The following is a 10,625-nucleotide window of genomic DNA, read 5'->3' as shown; positions in this document are numbered from 1 at the left end:
AACAAGTGACAGACTCAGGACTTGAATCAGTCCTTTAATCCAGACCTCACTCCTTCAACACAGCAGCACTGTTCACCGAAGAAGTTTAACCTTCAGATCGACTTTATTACTGGTGATTAAACTGCACGGTCCCAACCTTTCACTGCTAAGTAGCTCTCAGGGGTAGGTTTTCATGTTCCAGAAGACCTGAGCCTACCAGACAAATATAATTAATTAATTAATTTCATTTCCCATAAGACAACCAGGCCTACTGCACAGAGCTGATGACAAAAACAAAGGAATCTGAGTAGCCTAGAAAGACTGTTCTCATGTGGCTTATCTGGAATGGAAAGAACAGCCCTCAGTCCTTGGAGCCCTGGCAGTGAGGGTAGCAGAAGTCCTGGACCACTGTTGGAGGAGATCCCTGCTCCAGCCTCCTGTGTGGGAGTGCTCCAATGTCTGGTAGCTTAGGGAGCCCCATGCGGTGGCTAAGGGAGCGCAGGAGGGAGCAGGCACCAGAGGAAATGAGGGAGAGGCAAGGGATGGCAAGAGAGAGAGAGAAGGAAACATGGAGGGAAAGAGAGCCATTTGGGGTATTCTGCCTTGAGTTAGGACGCTTATAGCTTTGACTAATGAATTGAATTAAAGCCTGTTTCGGTTCAGTTATTAGGTTGTGTGGGAGGTAGGATTCTGAAGAGGGTCACATTCAGATTTCAATTCCTGCTTTTTCTTACTGCCTGAATAACTTCTGAATCTCAAGTTATTTCTTAGGATTGTTATAGGTGAGATAGAAATCATTACATTCCTGTGCTCTAACAGCTGAGCTATTAAAGGGAGCACTATATATGAGATAGAATATGTAAAAAAAGAATTTCTGGCTTAATAGCATTGAATAGAGGCTATTTATTAAAAATCTTGAGAACTATCATTTCGTATTAATTTAAGAAGCCTCAGCCCTGGCTGGGGTAGCTCAGTGGATTGAGCGCGGGCCTGGGAAACAAAGGATCACGGTTTGATTCCCAATCAGGGCACATGCCTGGGTTGCAGGCCAGTTCCCAGCAAGGGACGCACGAGAGGCAACCATACATTGATATTTCTCTCCCTCTCTCCTTCCCTTCTCCTCTAAAGATAAACAAATAAAATATTTTTTAAAAACACCGAAATTTGAATTAGAAAAAAAATAATTGAAATAAACTAGAAAGGCCTCAGACATTTTTAGTACATGATAGTGGTCAGCCAAACAGAAAGAGCATGACCTTAATGAACTTGCTGATCCTCAGGGCGAGTAGAATGTTGACAAAGCTTTCAAATGGTCAAGCTTGATATTTCAAGGGCCTAGTTTTCACTTCCAAGCTTCTTTCTGACTTTCCTGTTTTGTTTTGTTTTCTCAGCTGAGGCCAATGCTGAGCCCTAGAGCGACTACCCCATCCAAACAAACGGCCCATCTCTCCTGCCCATCCAGGCCCTTGAACATGGTGAGCACGAATGAGGCTCCGCAGGCACTCTACCTGGTTCTACCTGGTTCCAGGTGACCCGGTCTGCAAAAGTGAGGCCACTGTAGATCTCACTTCTGACACCATATGTGTTAACCTAAAAGTAAAAGGCCAAAGTGAAAGGCAACACGCATTTATTTGAAATCCAAAAGAATAGCCATCGAGGAATCACCGACTCAGGCAGAAACCCAAATAGTGTTTCCACTAGGAGGCGAAGGCAAGAGGTATTTAGAAGTAAGGGAGGAGGAGTAATTCCATGAATAGGAGGAAGAAATTTCTGACCGTTAATAAAATGAGGTAATTTCTTTAGGTGCAGATAAGCTAACAGTGATGTTAAGTTTTTTCTTTTAAAAAATTATTTATATGTTTGTTTGTTTATTTATTTATTTTGATGCCCTGACCGGGAATCAAACTGGCAACCTTTGCTTTGTAGTATGAGGCCCAGTCAACTGAGCCACACCAGTGAGGGCCGCTAGCTTTTTTTTTAAATCCTCACCTGAGGATATGTTTATTAATTTGAGAGAGAGGGGAAGGGGGAGGGAGAGAGAAACACTGGTATGAGAGAGAAGTATCGGTCAGTTGCCTCCCATACGTGCCCTGACTAGGGATCGAACCCGTAATCTAGTATGCACCCTGACTGGGCATCAAACCCACAACTTTTTGGTGTGTGGGACAACACTCCAACTAACTGAGCCACCCAGCCAGGGCGACAGTGATGCTCGTTTTACAGAATGCCTCTAATTTTCCATTTGGTACTCACATCTGCTTTCTTGTCATCGTCACAAACAGCTGTTGGGCTGCAGGGCTGCTCTAGGCCCAGCCGCGTGTTGCTTTGCCAGGTTCCAACATCCCAGAGTTGCATGTCTGCAGAGTAACACGTGCAAGGCCATTTCTCTGGGAGGGCAGCTCCGGCCCTATTTTAAAGGGACTTCATTTATATCATTTTTCACAAGAGGAAAGATAGACTGGCAAGAATTAAAGAGAGATCAGTTATAATAGCACAAAATAGTAAGAAAGCTACAGAACTGGAAGAACTAACAGAACAACCCCAGAAAGGTACAGAACAGAAATCCTTCAAAGAACCCTTCCCCGTCTTCCTGGTTTCAAATATCTGACCTGTCTGTTGCCTTCATGTCTCTGAGTTGGGAGGAACACTGGCATTTTCTGAGCCGTTCCCTCTGGCCACACCCCTGCTCTTCTCCTTTGGTTTATTTATATAACTTCCCTTCCTCCCCTGGTCCTCATGCACTTACACATACATACAAGGTTTACCCAGACGGTGTCCAGCCACGTACTATGAAAAATAGAAGAAGAAGGCACTTATACGAGAAGACATGAGATACAAGAAACACTGCACCTCAGTCCGAGTAGGCATCTTGGGACCTCACCCAGTTCTCCCAGTTGCCATCCTCGGCCCTGTCATATTTTCCTGAATCTCGCCATGGGTCTGAAATCTCTTCCCTTTCAAAGGTGATTTTAGTTTTGGGAAAAGCCAGAAGACGCAGGGCATCACATCTGGGTTGTAGGGCTGCTGAGTCACCTGGTGATTTGATGTTTTGCAAAAATCTCATGTTGTCATGTTGAAGCTGTTGTCATGTTGAAGCTGACAATCACCAGCTGCCCATAGCTGCGGCCTTCTGAATCATCCACACAGTTTCCACTGTGTTCAAGCTATGAGGAGTGTTCAAGCTTAACACAAAATTTGATGAGATTTGTTACTCTACTTGCTCAGTCATTTTGAATGCAACGGCCACACAGTACGCATGCTCACTCAACAGCACCTACCACCCCCACTGACTAGTACAGGTAAGTCATCATTGTTCATGGATGTGCATCCCAGTCCATTCACCTTGGCTGCCAGGTTACACTGATGTCGCACAAATTGCGCAAACCTTTCTCATGATATTGGCAATGGGAGACGTTTTCTGGACAGACTTCCTATATGTAGGCCCGGGGCCTAATTACTGCTGGATGTTTGGCTCACACCTCTTTCTAGCCATCTTTGGTGGTCTGCATATGTACGCGCCCCCCCCCACCCCACTTTTGGACCAAGGGGTGTGTCTTGGGCTCTGGCCAGTGTGGCTTAGTTGGTTGGAGCCTCATCCCTTCAACCGAAGGGTAGCAGGATTGATTCCCCAACAGGGCACATGCCTTGGGTGCTGGTTTAGTCCTAGTGAAGCAGGTATGGGAGGCAACCAATCGATGTTTCCCACACATCTGATGTTTCTCTCTCTCCCTCTCCCTTCCCCTCTCTCCGAAATCAATAGGCATGTCTTCGGGAGGATGAAAAGAGAAGTGTGTTGGATAAGGGTCTGGGGCGGGTTGGTTCAAAGGCTGGAATGGTATTCTGCAGGAGCCCAGATCTTCCCAAGGAGGAAAATCAGTACAAATAGAAAACATGTATTTTAACCCCAGACATTGTTTCAATTCACATTAAAGGAAGGTATAAGAGTTTATTATTTATAATAAAAGGGGATCATGAGCGTTAAAAGTTTGAGGGTTTGAGAGGTCAGGAGAGTCAGAAGTGCCTCCCATTACCCACCATACCCACTCCCCAGGGCGCCCAGGTGGCGGCTGCGCCCCCTAAAGGCTGTGTGACTCCGGAGTGACTAACCGCGTTCCCTGCTGGGAGCTGGGGTGGGGCGGGGCGGGGCGGGGTGGAGGCGTGGGTGGGGGCGGGGCGGGGAGTGGCTGCAGAGGAAGCTGAGGACTACTGGCCCTTTCCTAGGAAGAACTCCGTAGTGGTTCTCAGTTCCGGCCCTTCCAGATTACCCTTTCTGGAAATGACGTTACCCTAGCTCTGTTTTTCTCCTTTATCTTTCTAAAACAGTTTTAAAGAACCACATACCCACACATTTTTATCTAACTATACAGGAAGCAGTTTTTTTTTTTTAAAGTTACTGTCTTTTTTACCCAGGATTCTCACACATTTTAAAGTTGACACCTAACATTTTTCATCATATACTTGAACAGTTCTAAGAGTTGTAAAATACAATTATTGGCCTTCTGTAAATATTAATATGAATATAATAAGACTATAAAATGAGTCTTCTAAATGATGTAAAGGATTCATATAAATACCAGTAATTTGATATTACCATCACTGATTTAGCTAATTTGTCACTAAACTCTAAATTGAAAGTTTTATATTGTTTCTTTTTTCTTTGAAATCCTATTTCGATTCCTCTTCCATGTAATCTTCTCTTAATATAATTTAGTAACTGAAAACATTTTACTCATCTGCTATTATACATGCTTTTCAACAACAAAAATACATTCAAATTCATTTCAAAAATATCTTCAATAACAGAAAGCTCTAGTTAAAAAAAATAGTAGTAGTAGTACTTATCAAAACAACAGATGTTGCAAATTTTTATAATTAACAAGCATTGTTTTACTTCTTAAGTGAACATTATTGGAAATTTGTCTCTTAGGGAGCAGAAAGAGTGGAGGACGTGTGTACGGTTCCTTAATTGAAATAACTGTGGCATTGTCCCTTTGGTGTCCCAGTGGTTCCTGTACCCTAGTAGACTAGGGCAATGCATCATTTAGCAGGATTAGAGAGGAGTGAGAGGTACACTTTGTTTTGGTAAAGTGGCAAGAGAAAAAGAGATCGGAAAAGAAAACCAGGACTGTGTGGTCCACTGAGGCACATCAGTTTCAGGGAAGGACACAGGGGGTAACTGAGGCGCTGGAAAGGACCCCTGCACCTGCACAGGGGAGGGAACAGGGTCACCAAGCAGCGTGCCCAGGGGACCTACACAACCTCCAGCCCTGCAAGGTCCCCCCCGAGCCATTCTGGAGTCCTTGGGGGTAGCTTTCTTGTGCTCGCAAACTTGCCTTCTTGGCCCTTTTGAGGTTTCTGCCTGTTTGGTTCACTTTCTGTAGAGTTCCTGGCTGCCAGAGCCAAGCAGACCGACCCCTATGAGGAAACAGCTTCAGCCCCGGCTCAGCCGGCAGCTGTTTTGGCTCCAGCAGTGGCTCTCCAGAGAGAAAAGCACCCCACCCCCACCCAGAGTCCTTCCCTGGGATGAGGGTGACCTAGGGAAGACCTAGGGGGAAGGACTGCCTGCTGACAGTTCTCTGGGGTTAGGGTACAGATCTTCCCTCGGTCTCTCTCCCTTTGGGTTTAGGGGTGGTGATGAAGGCTCAGAGCAGCCCGAAGTCACAGGTTCTGTGAACGGAGTCCCACCCCAGACTGCACCTTGTGTTCTGTGTTTCAGCACTTACCCTGATTGCCTTCAGACCCCAAGACTCAAATAGCCCCTTCTCTTGGCCTTGCCCCTTGTCTCCTGGTGAACTCAGATTCCCTCTTCAAACCTCAGCGCAACCCTCTGTTTCAGATGCCTTCCCTGACTTCCGAAGGCCTTGAGGGTTTGGGGCTCTCTCTGAGCTCTTACTACTTGTCGGTGCATTTGTTTCCTACTTGGTCTCTCTCTCCAATTAGACATGGCTCCAGAGACCGCACATCCCCTCTGAGCATGTGCAGAGCAGGTGCTCAGAGGATGTTTGTTGAATGGAATGCCACGCCATTTGGAGAAACTTAGAGTGAAAACAGGTAATAGAAGTATCCTCTTGATTTTGGCCTGTGTCATAATGGCGGTGAGGGGGTAAGAATTATCCAGAGATACTTTTCTCTGTCTTGTCATCTTCTGCTGCATGCACAGAAGTGAGTGGCTGTCAAATCGAACCGGCGACCCTTTGGTTCACAGGCCAGTGCTCAATCCACCCACCGAGCCATACCAGCCAGAGCCTTGAATCAGTCTGAGTGCCTGTGCGTGCTTAACTCTCTTGAGAATGAAGAGCTCCTTCCACAGTCTCTGTGATGCTAGAGGTTCTGAGGTCCTCAGGGTGCTGCGGGGTGGCAGAGGCCAGAGGGCACAAGCTGTTGAACACAGTTGGGTCATGTGGGTAGACTCTTCATCTCCTGCCCAGGAGTGAAGGGGGCGCCTGCTGTGATTATCCTTCCAGCTGAGACGACAGAAACAGTCCTTGGAAAACCAGCCTCCTCCAAGCAATGCCAGGTGGATACATTCTCCGCTCCTTTCCCAAGGGGAGGGAACAGGAGCAAGCTCACCTATGAAGTCTCCTGACCTTGATTTAGGATCTGGTCTGACTGTTCTGGGTGAGTTCATCAGTAGGATTTGATCCAAGCAAGCCCCTAACCCGGATCTGTACCAACTACTCAGTGCATTTGATGTGTAACGGTGCTACCGAAAACGTGGCCCATCCCCGGAGCATTAGAGTATCTTGGGAGTGTTAAGAATGCAAATTCTTGAGCCCCACTCCAGACCTACTAAATCAGGTGATTGGTGTACTAAAGTTTGGAGAATACTGCTGTTAGATTCTCTCTCTCTCTCTCTCTCTCTCTCTCTCTCTCTCTCACACACACACACACACACACACACACACACACAGCTGCCTCACAACTCCCCACAGCTGCTAATGGCTCTTGGTCATTTCCCTGCAGTCCCTCAGCAGGGCCAGGAGGTTGTTTTTCTCCACTGTGGACCTTGTTCATTTCCTGCTTCTTCTAAGAAGTTGGGACAGGAAAGAGCAAGAACGAAGGCAGTGGGGAGGGGAAAGGGCTAGTGAAGGCAGTGGAGCTCTCAAGAATGAAAAGGAAAATACTTAGTGACAATGTCCCTTTGTGAAGAGTTAGCTTTATGTTGATGGAGCTGCAAGTCATTAGCAATCTGGCCACGTGGTGCAGAGCTGACCTGGTCATTCTCCAGGGCCAGATCGCCCTCTGCTGCTGACTGATAAATAACACCCCCCAGAGACCCTGGAACTGCCAAGGAAAAGGCAAAAGTCCCTGGGGCGGGGGTGGGAGAGAAGACGTGACTAAGGCCAAGGGGTCAAAAAGTCACCACTTGAGGCAGTAGAAGAATCCGGTTAGATCTGGTTTGCAGGAAAGAAAGAAGCAGCCCTTCACTGGGTGTTTCCAGAACCTATCCAACCCCAACAGTGGGGTTCTGCCAAGGTCTCCACCAGCTCCCATGATTCCAAGCTCCTGGCCTGGTTTGGCTCTTCAGCCAGGTTCCCCTTCTTACTCACCCTTACCTCACCTTGAAAAGAAGGAGTGTTTAAAGTAGGAAAGAGGAGCTTTAAAAAAAGGATGGAATATTTTTGGTGTGGAGGCACCGAGGGGCAGAGGGTCAAGGCTCAGACTTTTTTGAAATCTCATTTTCTCTGTGTCTTTCTTTTATCTCCACAAAAGCTCTGTATCTTTCTGTCTTCCTTCTCTTGCCAGGAGCTCTGACCCCAGGGATGTGGACTCAGCCCTCCTTGATCGCCCCATTTTATTGTTGTTGGGAGTCACGGTTCATGTGGGTCACGGTTCATGTGGGTCCCTGGTGAAGAGAGCAAAGATTTGTTCCCAGAATAAAAGCTCAAGCGCAGCAGTTGCTGCTGCCAGCCACAGGGCAGTGACCCATTTCCTCCCAGTCCTTCTGCCCCTTCCCAGCTCGGATTGGAGACGGCCACCTCCACACCCCTGCCCCCTCAGCCTTTGGATTTCTGCAGAGCATAGGAGCCCTTCTGGGGAGATACTGTCAGGGCCAGATCTGGAAAATTACGGAAGCTGCCCTAAAGGAGCTAGGACGGGGTGGAGGCGGGAAGGAGGAGGAGAGCGGGGGAGACGGGGGGGGGGGGGGGGGGGGGGGGGGATGAACAGAGGGGGTGGAGAAGGGAGTGTAGTGAGGCACTCTGGCTCTCCCCAAGGCATCCTCAGCCACAGAGTACATTGATGTACGTGATACCAAGTCCCACAGCCCAGATATGTTTAAGAATTTGGTTGTTTGCTTGGTTTGGGGTCCACGTGAGACCAAATATTTGGATCTTCAGATAACCACATTTGGAAAGTTTTTTTCTATAAGCCCCCAATATATGCTGTTATCTACTTGTATTAAAATCAAAGCACCTTATGCCCTGCTGGTACTTGTGGCCATGGTACTTGCAGGACAATTTCACCCCGCATTAGCAATCTACTTGGTTGTCCTTACTGGAAGCAGGCTTGCATCTGGAAAGCCAGCTTGCGCCAGGGCTGAGAGCAGAACTCCAAGGGGAAGGGGCACAACCGTAGGTACTCTGGCTGCTGAGAATGGTCTGGTTTCTGCAAACGGGCAGGTGGGGGATTAAGAAGAAAACGGCAAACAGAAGGTATGATGGTAACACTGTGTGGTGATGGATGTCATCTACACTTACTCTGGTGAGCAGTTCACAGAATACACGAACATTGGATCATTATGTTGCACACCTGAAACTAATATGTCAATTCTATCTCAATGAAAAAGAGAGGGTATGAGTAGGTACACAATTTGCGGGGCTCTGAACAAAATGAAAGTACACTCATTCTTGTTCGGAAATTACTAAGATTTCAAGAGGGCCACAGCAGAACATTGAGTGCGAGGCCCCCGTCAGTCTGGGGCCTGGGGATGGCACAGCTGGAAGGCTCCCCCAGCTCTGATAGAGGGTCCCCGAAGGAGGGTGTGGACTGGCAGACTGGGGGAGTGGTGATACCCCTCCGGTTTGGTCTCCCTCCATTTCAGTGTCGTTTCTTCTGTTGTACTCAAGGCCCTTTTTCATGCCCGCTTGCTGGTCTGAGCCGCGCTTTGGGAAGGGCAGTGCGGAGCCTGTGTCTGGGCTGCAGAGACGCCCTGAGGGGTGAGCAGCAGCAGTTCCAGGAGGAGCCAGTCCCCAGACAGCATAGGGTGGCCCTGGGGCTGTGGTGTGGCATGGGGGGGGGGGGCGCAAATGTGTTTGGGGAGGAAACGCCAGGATCACGTTGGCCTTCTTCCAGGCTTCCTGCCACAAACAAAGCAGAAAGTAGAGGGGGACCCCGTGAGATAGAGGGATCTGTCCTGTTTCAGAGAAGACAACTGGGAGTCACCGAAATGTGTATGTTACAGAACTGTGACCCGATTCTGTAGTCTCGGGGATAATGAAGTCTCGGGACATTTTTGGCTGCACCCTCAGGAGAATGTGGTATGACGTACTTCGTGCCCTGGGGTGCACTGGTAAGCACATATGGTCTTATCTTTTCATTTTCCGTGAATCCCTTGAGCCCGCAATTGCTTTTAGTGGTGGGAAGTTCAATGTCTCCTTCGAGACCTTGCTGTCACCCTTTGAGTTGTCTGAGAACAGGGGGAAACAGTAGCCAGCTCAGAGCAGAAGGGACACTGTCAGGGTGTTCGCCAGGGTCAAGAGAGCAGCACCCCTCAACTTCTGCTTTCCGTCCTTCCCATCCAGGCCGAATCCGCGCTCTGTGTCTGTTTGTGGGTGAATGAGCCAACTGTGTCCTTCCTGACCTCCTTCTCGGAGTTAGGAAACACTGAGAACACTCGAAACCTCACTTTCCGTAGACGTCCGTTGTTAATCAAGGCCTGGACAACCCGCAGATGACATTCAGTATTAAGAAAGATAAAGTATCTTTTTAAATGTTCAAAATGTATTTTAAATGTGGTTAAAATATGTATTTAAATATTCATCTCAATAATCCAAATGGACATTTAAAACAAGACTTGATTGTTGCTATTTCTTTCTTTCTAAGGGAGGTGACAAACTGCAAGTTGATGGAGAAATAAATCTCTCTCTTGGATCAAATAAATCTGACCCTCCCGGGGCCTCCTGGGGAAAGAGAAAGGAAAAGGGATTTCTGAGTGGCCCTGAGGGGCTGCGTGGATCCGGGGACAGTGCGGGCCCAGGCATGAGTCTCGTTCTTCAGAGGAGGCCTGCAGTTGGGTTGAGCATGAAAAGTCAGTTGTTTTGGGAAATGGGAGGGGAACTGACTTTCTGGGAGGTCAAAGGAAGGGAGGCCTGAAACCGGATAAGCAGGGAAGCTCCTGGGGAAGAAGCGGTGACCAAGTTCAGTCTGCATTTTTGTGTTCCTGCAGTGTAAACCCTTTTCTCTCCCCAAATCTTCAGTGAGGTCTGCTATGCACACAAATTCCTTGGCCTAGTGATGGATGAAATAACACATAATGCTTGCCGTGTGTCACATTGTTCTAAGTACTTCATATACGCAACTTCATTTCATACTCAAAATAGTCTTAGCGAGTCAGGACTGTTACTCAGTTTTTGTGAATGAAGGAACTGAGGCACAGAGAGGGTGATTTGCCTAAAGTCAATCATGGTTAATACATTTTGGAAGCA

The 10,625-nt window shown here is 47.7% G+C and overlaps 1 long non-coding RNA gene across 1 annotated transcript; it reads left to right on the top strand.

Moving 5' to 3' along the window:
* The first annotated feature begins 8,477 nt into the window (after positions 1-8,477).
* Positions 8,478-9,929, top strand: LOC119054482 (uncharacterized). The gene is made up of 3 exons (XR_005083527.2): positions 8,478-8,682; positions 9,383-9,490; positions 9,723-9,929. It is a non-coding gene; the product is annotated as an uncharacterized LOC119054482 (long non-coding RNA).
* The last annotated feature ends 696 nt before the right edge of the window (positions 9,930-10,625 follow it).

This window comes from Artibeus jamaicensis, unplaced genomic scaffold (genome assembly GCF_021234435.1).
Source record: "Artibeus jamaicensis isolate MK-2021 breed Jamaican fruit bat unplaced genomic scaffold, CSHL_Jam_final scaffold_1689, whole genome shotgun sequence".
NCBI classification, from domain to species: Eukaryota; Metazoa; Chordata; class Mammalia; order Chiroptera; family Phyllostomidae; genus Artibeus; species Artibeus jamaicensis.
Note: the sequence above shows the minus strand (reverse complement) of the source record. Positions and strands in the feature narration are given on the sequence as shown.